Source organism: Neolamprologus multifasciatus, chromosome 14 (assembly GCF_963576455.1).
Source record: "Neolamprologus multifasciatus chromosome 14, fNeoMul1.2, whole genome shotgun sequence".
NCBI classification, from domain to species: domain Eukaryota; kingdom Metazoa; phylum Chordata; class Actinopteri; order Cichliformes; family Cichlidae; genus Neolamprologus; species Neolamprologus multifasciatus.
The window spans coordinates 3550103-3560093 of record NC_140452.1 but is presented as its reverse complement, the minus strand read 5'-3'; the positions used below and the strand labels follow the sequence as shown (position 1 = coordinate 3560093).

General features: G+C 40.8%; 1 protein-coding gene across 1 annotated transcript in view; it reads left to right on the top strand.

The window, feature by feature from the left end:
• LOC146503262 (leucine-rich repeat and fibronectin type III domain-containing protein 1-like protein) overlaps positions 1-9991 on the top strand; it is a 359063-nt gene that overhangs the window by 74174 nt on the left and 274898 nt on the right. The window contains exon 2 of the mRNA XM_085130612.1: positions 1531-1658. The gene's annotated coding sequence lies outside the window, so the exon portion shown is untranslated. The remainder of the gene's footprint in view (positions 1-1530; positions 1659-9991) is intronic.

The following is a 9991-nucleotide window of genomic DNA, read 5'->3' as shown; positions in this document are numbered from 1 at the left end:
ATTTTTTCTTGAAAACTGACACAAATGATTAATTCTGAATAATAATATTAGCTGGTTACTGTTTGAGTCGTTCTTCTGGCTCCTAAATACAAATATGTAACAATAACAACTGTTTCAGGAAGAATTCAGGACCCTTCATGTCCCTTTGTAACCCTTCAAAATATTCTTTCTTCTTGACAATATTAATGAATTGTTATAGCTAATTGTCTTCAGTACAAACCTTTGAGTTCTCAGTATTTTCATTTTTCATTTCGGATATTTGTCACTCTGTAAAACCACCGCTCGCTCCGCAGCTTCCCTTCGTCCTTCCTGTAGGTCCTGCTGAGGAATTTGGATGAAAGGAAAGGAGGCAGAGCGCCTCGAAGGGAGGGCGAAAAAGAGAGAGGAAGAAGTGATAGAGGAAAAGAGAGAGGAAGAAGTGATAGAGGAAAAGAGGGAGGAAGAAGTGATAGAGGAAAAGAGGGAGGAAGAAGTGATAGAGGAAGAAGTGATAGAGGAAAAGAGGGAGGAAGAACTGATAGAGGAAAAGAGGGAGGAAGAAGTGATAGAGGAAAAGAGGGAGGAAGAAGTGATAGAGGAAAAGAGAGAGGAAGAAGTGATAGAGGAAAAGAGGGAGGAAGAAGTGATAGAGGAAAAGAGGGAGGAAGAAGTGATAGAGGAAAAGAGGGAGGAAGAAGTGATAGAGGAAAAGAGGGAGGAAGAAGTGATAGAGGAAAAGAGGGAGGAAGAAGTGATAGAGGAAAAGAGGGAGGAAGAAGTGATAGAGGAAAAGAGGGAGGAAGAAGTGATAGAGGAAAAGAGGGAGGAAGAAGTGATAGAGGAAAAGAGAGAGGAAGAAGTGATAGAGGAAAAGAGGGAGGAAGAAGTGATAGAGGAAAAGAGAGAGGAAGAAGTGATAGAGGAAAAGAGGGAGGAAGAAGTGATAGAGGAAAAGAGGGAGGAAGAAGTGATAGAGGAAAAGAGGGAGGAAGAAGTGATAGAGGAAAAGAGGGAGGAAGAAGTGATAGAGGAAAAGAGGGAGGAAGAAGTGATAGAGGAAAAGAGGGAGGAAGAAGTGATAGAGGAAAAGAGGGAGGAAGAAGTGATAGAGGAAAAGAGGGAGGAAGAAGTGATAGAGGAAAAGAGGGAGGAAGAAGTGATAGAGGAAAAGAGGGAGGAAGAAGTGATAGAGGAAAAGAGGGAGGAAGAAGTGATAGAGGAAAAGAGGGAGGAAGAAGTGATAGAGGAAAAGAGGGAGGAAGAAGTGATAGAGGAAAAGAGGGAGGAAGAAGTGATAGAGGAAAAGAGAGAGGAAGAAGTGATAGAGGAAAAGAGAGAGGAAGAAGTGATAGAGGAAAAGAGAGGAAGAAGTGACAGCAGGGACAGAAAATAGAGGCAAAGAATCTTTAGGAATACTAATGAATTAATGATGCAACGTGTTGACATTTTTCTCTTTCTTCTTTCTGTCCCTGCACTCTTTCCTTGTCTCATTTCAACCCCTCTCTTCAACTCTCCTCCTCCTCCTCCTCTTCTTCCTCTGTGCTCCTGCAGGTAGGAGGGTGTCCTTGTTAGCTTGTCATCCTGTTGTAACCCCGAGGCCAGTGATGTGACTGGAATGTGAATTCATCATAAAAGGACCAACTCTACCTGAGGACTTCCTGCTTCCCCAAGAAACTCAGGTAAGTCGTACATAATGGAATATTTAATGTGATCATTCTCTGTGTGGTTTGACTGCATGTCTGGAAAAATTACAAGTGGTGAAAAGCAGCTTGGTAATTTTGAGGCTTAGTTTTTTTAGTTATTTCATTCAGCTGAAAAGAGCCGATGCATAAGTGGGGAAAAGTGATCATACTTAATCAAAGAGGCTGTTGTCCAGCAGAACGCTTAAACAAGACAGAGTACAGCTGGTGCAGGATATTGACAGGGTACATGAACTAATACGTGGTTTATTTGAGACCAGTGCAGAGCGGCTTGTCTGCTTGGTGTGAGATGCTCATAATGTTTCTTATGCTGGGTTCTGGTGCTGGTACTCGCCATCAGCCCGACCTGCCGTAGACCTTCTATGGCACCACTTTGGGCCGGCAACAAAATCGGGCTTTATTTTTTGTCCTTTCCTTTTTTGGGTCAATCAGAGTGTCAGAATCAGAATATTATATTAATCCCTGAGGAAATCATATGCGTACAGCTGGGGCTGTGCGATATGACCAAAATCTCATATCCCGATATAAGACATCTATCGTCCTGACAACGATATAAATCACAAAAATGTAACATTTTCTGTAAATTCTGTGAATCTCGGGCAGCTCGACTTGCGGGAAGTGTTTCCAGCTGGGCGTCGTGTAGCTGGAGTCGAGTGTTTTAACCGATGCATGAAACGATACATTTTTAGACATAAGTTGTAACGGCGCCGTTTTCTTTGTGAGTATTTATTATACGGCGTGCTGCGGGGAAAAGCCTGTTCTAACGTTTGAGTCTAAGGTTTATTTTTTAGCACCTGGTGGCTCTTTTTTACTTCTCATCCATAAATAATCTGCTCTTTCACGTGATTCAGTTTATTTTGAAAAGTCTCAACAGCTTTATTGTGAAAGGTTTATATGGAACATAAACAAGCGGACACGTGATGGTGTTACCGTCGTTGTTGCTAACGACAACGCATAAAAACAGGCGCTTGTCCGTCCGTAGTGTGGTTATATTAAATATAAGAGAAAGAGAGAACTTTAAGAAATTAATATAGCCACTACAGTGACCATCAAAACCATGAAAAAATATTGCTGTAAACAGTTTATTTTGCGACACCACGAAACAAACGATAGCGTAAAATGAAACGATAGACGTTTTTATATCGTTATCCGATATATATCGTTATATCAAACAGCCCTACGTGCAGCTATAATAGCTGGTGTGGTTGGTGTTGCTGGTGTAGCTCGATGGATTAGGTGGAAGTGCAAGTAGACAGCGCACCATGTCGTAGCCTTGTCTATGACGTTTTTAGATACCACCTTTTACTTGACTGTTCAGAGTCCAGAGTTCTGAATGGACAGACGTCAGGTGACCCTGTCCCTTGGATATGCAGGCTCAGGCTGCTGTGATGCACTGATCCTTTCACTCTTTATGATGTCAGAAAGAGCAGATACCCTGATCTCAGGTCCGACTCTGGGTGGGAAAATTGAAGCTTGTAAGGGTCAGCCCGTCAGAGGAAAACTGTGGGCAGGGAGCTAAAACAGCGTCTTTCAAACGTAGCGTGACCTGAGGGGACTGTTTCAGTCCTTTCTGTTGCTTTTCTTCCATGAATATGTTTATAGTGTCTTTAACTGGACTGTGTGTGCAGCACAGCCGGTAATACTGTGTGTGTTTGTCGTCCTCATGTAAAAGGCCTCCAAAGCTCCATTCTGTCACATCATCATTACAAAACACATTATTATTAGAAATTACATAAAACATTAAACGTGCATCCTGATGCTAAAAGATGTGTTTTTAACATAGTTACGAACAGTTACACCACTTATAACTATAATGTAACTACTTTGAGTTCTTAATCAAAATCGTAGAACTTGATAGTTTTGGTTACTTCTTCTCTAACAAATATCTGAACCTGGGAAATAAAACAGGATTGTCCTTCAAAGGCTTGTGAGGTTTGAAATAAGGCTTTTTAATGAAGACAGATTTCCAACATCGCAAAGGTTCTTTTGGGCCAACGCAGCCACCTGCCTCGTCGCGGTCGGCTGGTTGCAGGCACGACAGACTTGGCTCGGTTGAAGGAATCACAAGAGGCTGTAGAAATTAAAGCAAAATGCCTTAAAAACGGAGTCTGTCTGGACGTATCGACAGCGCCTCGTGAGCCACTTTCCCCACAGCGCTGTTGCACTTAAATGTGTTCCAGCAGCTTCGCTGAATGGCACTGAGCAGAAATAAGAAATAAGCCAAAAGAAAGGATTTCTGTAAATAATGAAAAAATTTACTGACAAAACACAAGCGGCAATTTTGACACATAAATTCTGTTTACTGAAGTAGTGATCGGTTAATGTTTACCTGCCACTAAGAAGAATCTCTACAGAATAATCTACACACAAAGTGTGCTCAGGGCACAGATTATAAACCACCGTTAAATATTGTTTAATAGCAATTTTCCATTGCTCTGTTTATCAGTGTGACATAATTCTATCTATTATTTTATTAATAATTTATTGACTCTATCGTGGGCTTCATCTCGTGTAACAAAGCTGTCTAACATAACATAATAGTCTTAAAGAATCATGTTGTTTGAGGGAGACGATCCCCAGTAATGTTCACAGTTTGTTTGTTCAGGTCACCTCTTACTAATACGAACACCACATGTGATAAATTTCTCCATAACCAGAGAAATGTTGAATTTTCTACCTATGATTTGTGCATTAATTCATTCGTTTGTTTGTTTTCTTATTAAATGTTTCATTTTAAAAGCTTGTTACTAAAAAGTAAATTGCTGGGATTTCTAATTAGCAGCATTTTGATTAGTAAAATGTTGTACTCTGTTACACATGCAACCCATATTTCATGCTTCATTAAGTTAAATTAGCCCAACGCACACCTCCATAATCCACCTTTATTCTGAAAGTCTCTGCAGCTATTTTATTCTGGGAAAAAATGTCCCGGTGAAAACTTCCTGCCGAGTCATTTAGCCAACTTCTCCAGAGTGACTCACAATAGCATAAGCTGCAACAAATCGCAATCCCTGCATCATCCACACAGTGCAAGTGTCCAAGAAGAAAAGCTGTAAGAGGATTGCAGGGGTCAGAGCTGTACTGCTCTCACAATAATGGTATAAATGTTCCTGTCCATTAAAGAGATCTTGTACTGTATTACTGTAGCATCGGACAACATGGAATATGAGCTGAAAGAACAAATTCAGAACACGTGACACTTCTTCTTCCACACGCTTCATTAAGTAACAGAAAAAACTGCAAAGAAAATGCAATTTAAATATCAGAGGTGGGACCAAGTCATTGTTTTGCAAGTCTCAAGTCTTTCTCCTCAAGTCAGAGTCGAGTCTCAAGTCACTGGTGTAAAAGTCCGAGTAAAGTCACAAGTCTGCAACTTTGAATTTCAAGTCCTTTCGAGTCTTTAAAAAAAATGAAAGAAGAATGTTGCAGTTATGCTAAATGTAAATATTAGACCATGTGATTTTTAAATCTGTGTTTTTCTCAACACATGACGAAATAGTGAACTTAGAAAATATACACAAATTGTGAAATTGCACGTCTATAAAATGCAGCTCAATTAAACTTCGCTCCAAGAATAATTTTCACCGACAGTTCTGAGATAAGCTGCATGTTATTCTTGGATGCGCTTGTAGGACCGGCTTTAAAATCGCATGACAAAAATATCACACACATTAAAAAAACTTGTATCACCAACGGAGCCTGGACAACATTTGCTAGTTAGATGAAGTCATGATCTCATCGTAGCAAAAGAGAAGCACCACCTACCGTTCTTTATGCAACTTCAACTGTCGGAGAAGGTTGGAAGTTGTTCCATCTCTGTCTGTGATTCTCTTCTTGCATGTTTTGCATATTGCATTTCGGTTTTTTGTTGACTACTTCATAGTTTATTTAACATTTTTGAGTGGTTTTTTTTTTTCTTTTAAAAAAAAAATCTGGTTAATTTGATTGGCTGTGCTACAGCTCACGCACACATACGTACGGAGTGTGGTTTGAATAGATGATGCACACTTTCTATATAATGTGCGTGTAAAATCTTATATTTGGGGTGAAATATCAAGTCTTTTCAAGTAAACCGGTTTAAGTCCAATTCAAGTCCCAGGTCATTGGTGTAAAAGTCCAAGTCAAGTCACAAGTCTTAGAACATTTTTTCAAGTCAAGTTTAAAGTCATAAAATTAATGACTCGAGTCAAAGTCATGTGACTTGAGTCCACACCTCTGTTAAGATTCTTCTGTGGTCTCATTTGGGGTCGTCAAATATCATTTATTCGCATTTTTTACAGTACTGTGCTGTCCCCATGATTTCATCAGGGGTTATTCTAGGTGGAAGACACTGTTGTATCAGTAAAGAAACTCACATTGTGTCTTTAAGTATCAATGCTATAATAACTGACTTTGCACTGATGAACCATGATGACCATCTGTCTCAGATGCTGTTGGCCCTCCAAGTCCCCAAACCACTTTTGACCCACTGAGCCGCGTCTGCAGCAGATTGTTAAAGTCTCATTGTGTCGCTCTGTTATCCCGATGAAAGACGTCGCTGTCTTTGGGGGAAACCATCCCACTGAAAGTGTTGTTGCAGACCAGGTGGCACACGAATACCTGAACACGGTGTTTCCCAGCACAACATCTCCCAGAGAGTCATGCCCCACCACCAGCCTTACTCCCTCACAGGGTGCTAAGAACATGTGACTCAGGTCAGGTGGCCTGCCGTTGCCCACTGTAGGCGTCCACGTTGAACAGGGGTTACCAATGGGTCTCAACCAGGGTTTTAATAGTTTTGCAATTTTCATTAGTTTTTATTTTTATTTAGTTTTGACTTCAGATTTTCAATTTTATATCAGTTTTAATTCGTTTTTACCAATTGTTTGCTAGTTTAGTTTTTATTTTTTTTGAAAATCCTTAGTTTCAGTTTAGCTTTGATTAGTTTCAGTTATAGTTTTAGTCGTGTTTGCAATAATTAAGTGTAACAAAATCCCAGTTTCATCATATCAGTCATTCTGCTCATCCTTGGGTATGTTGCTATTCCAGCTACCATACTGCACCCTGGACAGGTCGCCTGTCTGTCGCAGGGCTAACACGCAGAGACAGACAACTCACATTCCCACCTATGGGTTCTTTAAATAAATAAATAAAGGCAGATGAACAACCATTGATACCAGGCAACTATAAAATGTATATCTTGGCCCCAATGAGACTATTAACTCTCGCAGCACCGGGTGTTCGTAATTTTGGTTCAAGTGAATTGATAAACTTTTTGAAGGTAATTGACTCACACAGTTGTGTAGATATCCCCGTCCTGTTGTCTCGCTGCGTTGTCTTGTGTTACAGCAGCCCCTCTCTCACCTTTGACCCATGCTGAGAGCTCTTGTTAGGGGCCAAAAACGTCTCTACAGGGCTGTAGTTTGTATCGTTACGCTCACCACTTACCTTTCAGTTAATGAGATTCACCAGACCAGTCCATCTGTTTCTCTCGCGTACACAAAGATGTTACTGTTCAGGTTTCATCTAATACAGCCCAGATTGTCGTTATGAGATAATCAGCTCTATATGCTTCATATCGGAGTGGTCGTAGTGAGTGTATTTAGTCCTTAAAGAAGTGATGCTCTCAATGTCAATGTTCTCGGTCCATCCCGCCGGGCTGCTGCCCCCATGGCCTCGTAATGTGTTTAATACGCAGGAACAGGAAGGTGGATGAACTGTGAATGTGGACTGATGAGCATGATGACACATCGGGATGACAAGACCCGTAGAACTACATCTATATATCAATGTCATCTCCATCTGATTTGTGCAGAGCAGGGAGGATGAGGGGGAACAGCTTCACTCTCAGCCAATCACAGAGCAAGCAAGAAAGAACACAACATCCTCTCACAGAGTCAGTCGCTGGATTTTTTTCTGTTTTCTACATTATTTCTCACAGCCATTACATGGCACACATGATGTCAGTAGGCGCAAACCTCTGCTGATGTTACACACTAGCAACACTTGAAATTAATACAACATCTGAATGGGTTTGACAGCGTTGAGCAGCCTGATTATCTGTACACAATTTTGGGAGATAAGCAGTGATGGGACAGAGATAAGGACATTTACTGTAAGACCAATTCCACCTTGGAATTCTTTTATGATTGGAATTTTTATATGGATTGTTTTATGATTTATTTGGCTAACCAACGTGTCATTCCTCTCCAGGCTGAGGTAGCAAAAACATAAAAATATACAGATAAAAAAATAGATTGCACTTTCCCCTCTCTGGATTCTGAAGCTACTGTATATGATGCTTTGAAATAAGCCCTCTGGCTTTATTCTTTCATTGCTTCCTGGAGAATCCTTGACTGAACCTTGAATTTTTAGAGCATGTATAAAAACATCCTTATTTGTGCTCATAATTCCATCCCAAGAGAAACTGCGATGGTCTAAAAATAAAATGAAAAAAAAAACTGTTTCTGTTTCAAAATAAAATGAGAGCTGAAATTACAGAGCTGGGCATATGCAGCAAAACAGTAATAACATATTTCCCACCTCTGGAGAACACACCGCGCCACAGAATGGTCCAAAGCTGTCCTTTTCTTTGGCTTCAACATCTAAATTGATAATTCAGGCAGAGAGCTCGAGGCATAAAGGCCCCTATGGAGGACTGAAAACACTCATCTGATATATTGTTCCTGCACCGGGAGACCGAGGTATTCCTCTGGGCTACATTCACTCTCCACGGAGCAAATCCATCCACAGAACTCTAAAAATGTCTCTTCACGGTGATTCAGAGCTCGGCATCAGCAGCCGATCACAGCCATTTGTCATGTGGACGAAGGATATCTAATCTTTATCTGAGGTTCTGTGTTCTAATAGAGCAAGAAAGGGGCAACCATTAACCTCCCCTCTGTCTCTGACACTCTGGCTTTATTTCTTTCCATGTGACCTTTGCCGCTTCTCTATACTCACGAGGTTTTGTTGGACTTGTGCACACAGTTGTCCAGCCTGTTGATAAAAATGCTCGATGATGTTTGAGTGTCACATACCAGCCAGCTTTTGATGTTCACAGAGGCGGAGTTAACTTCTGCATTAAAGCATGGCAGCAGAAAATGCAGAGCTTAAATTCCACTTGGACACTCAGATAATCCACATATATAAAAAGACGGGAAAAAACATTTACCCTCAAAACCCCTAAAAAAAAATAAATGAAGCAGAAAATATGAAGCTTGTATTTTTTCTTTTTATTTAGCATAACAACAGAGCCTAATAATAACTCTGGAGATTCACGATGCACATGTGTGGCTCCATCTGCGCTTTTGCAGATCATTTCATATTTAGCGATTTGTTTGTGGAGGATGCTGGGATGTTTGTGAGCCACTCTCTGCAGGTTTTAAGTTCAAATATTTCCATCTGCCATCTCTTTTCCCCTCACACTCCTCCTTCCAGTCTTTAGCTTTACGTCTTTCATCTTCTAACTAACCCTCACACTTGTTTCCTGCTCGTCTCATCTTCTGTTACCACGAGCACGCTCCCGCTTTCACTCAGTGTTAGTCAGCCACTGCGTCATCCTCGCCGGTTTCTCTCTATCTCTGCTTCACACTATCTTGCTTCTTTTTCAGTCTTCCCCCTACTTTTTGTGTCCCCGTTAAAATATCTCTTCTTTAACTTTGCATTCTTTCAAGTTCTGCGCTGATAGCTTCCCATCTCTCTGCCTGTGCGACGATAACGTTAGTATCACTGGAGAGTCTCACGATCAAAGAGTCTGTGATGAATAATAATTATGAGGCAATTACTGCTCGCAGAGATACGAGTGCTTTACACCACACAGAACCAGTTTTGCTTTTCAGCGTTGGGTAGCTTTAGCTTAGCGGTCCTTTGTGCTAAAAGTAGTTTACTTGCACACTCGTTCACAGACCCGACGATAAACTCACAGAACAACATCCAATAAAGGCTCAAATGTCCACAGAGCGGTCTCCTTTTGCACTCAGATCAATTATTTATGTTTATACAGGAACTCTTTATGGATTTGTTATTCAGATGTGAATCGATGCCATTGTTTTAGAACTTGTGAGAAGAAACTGTTTCCACTCAGCAGCTATCCTTGAACAAAGAGAGTCATAACTATGCACAGTATATAGTGTTGTGGTGATACTGCCGTTTGATTCACACTGGTTTGATCATGGTCAGGTTATGTATCCAGTCACCAGTAAGTATCTGAATACTCACTGCTTCTCAAACTGTGCACAACGTAAAAACAAGAGACGTGTAGCTAAAATCATACAGGCTCGGATGATGCTGGACAACAATGGGCGAGAAATTTTACAGATAGGAGCGAGATC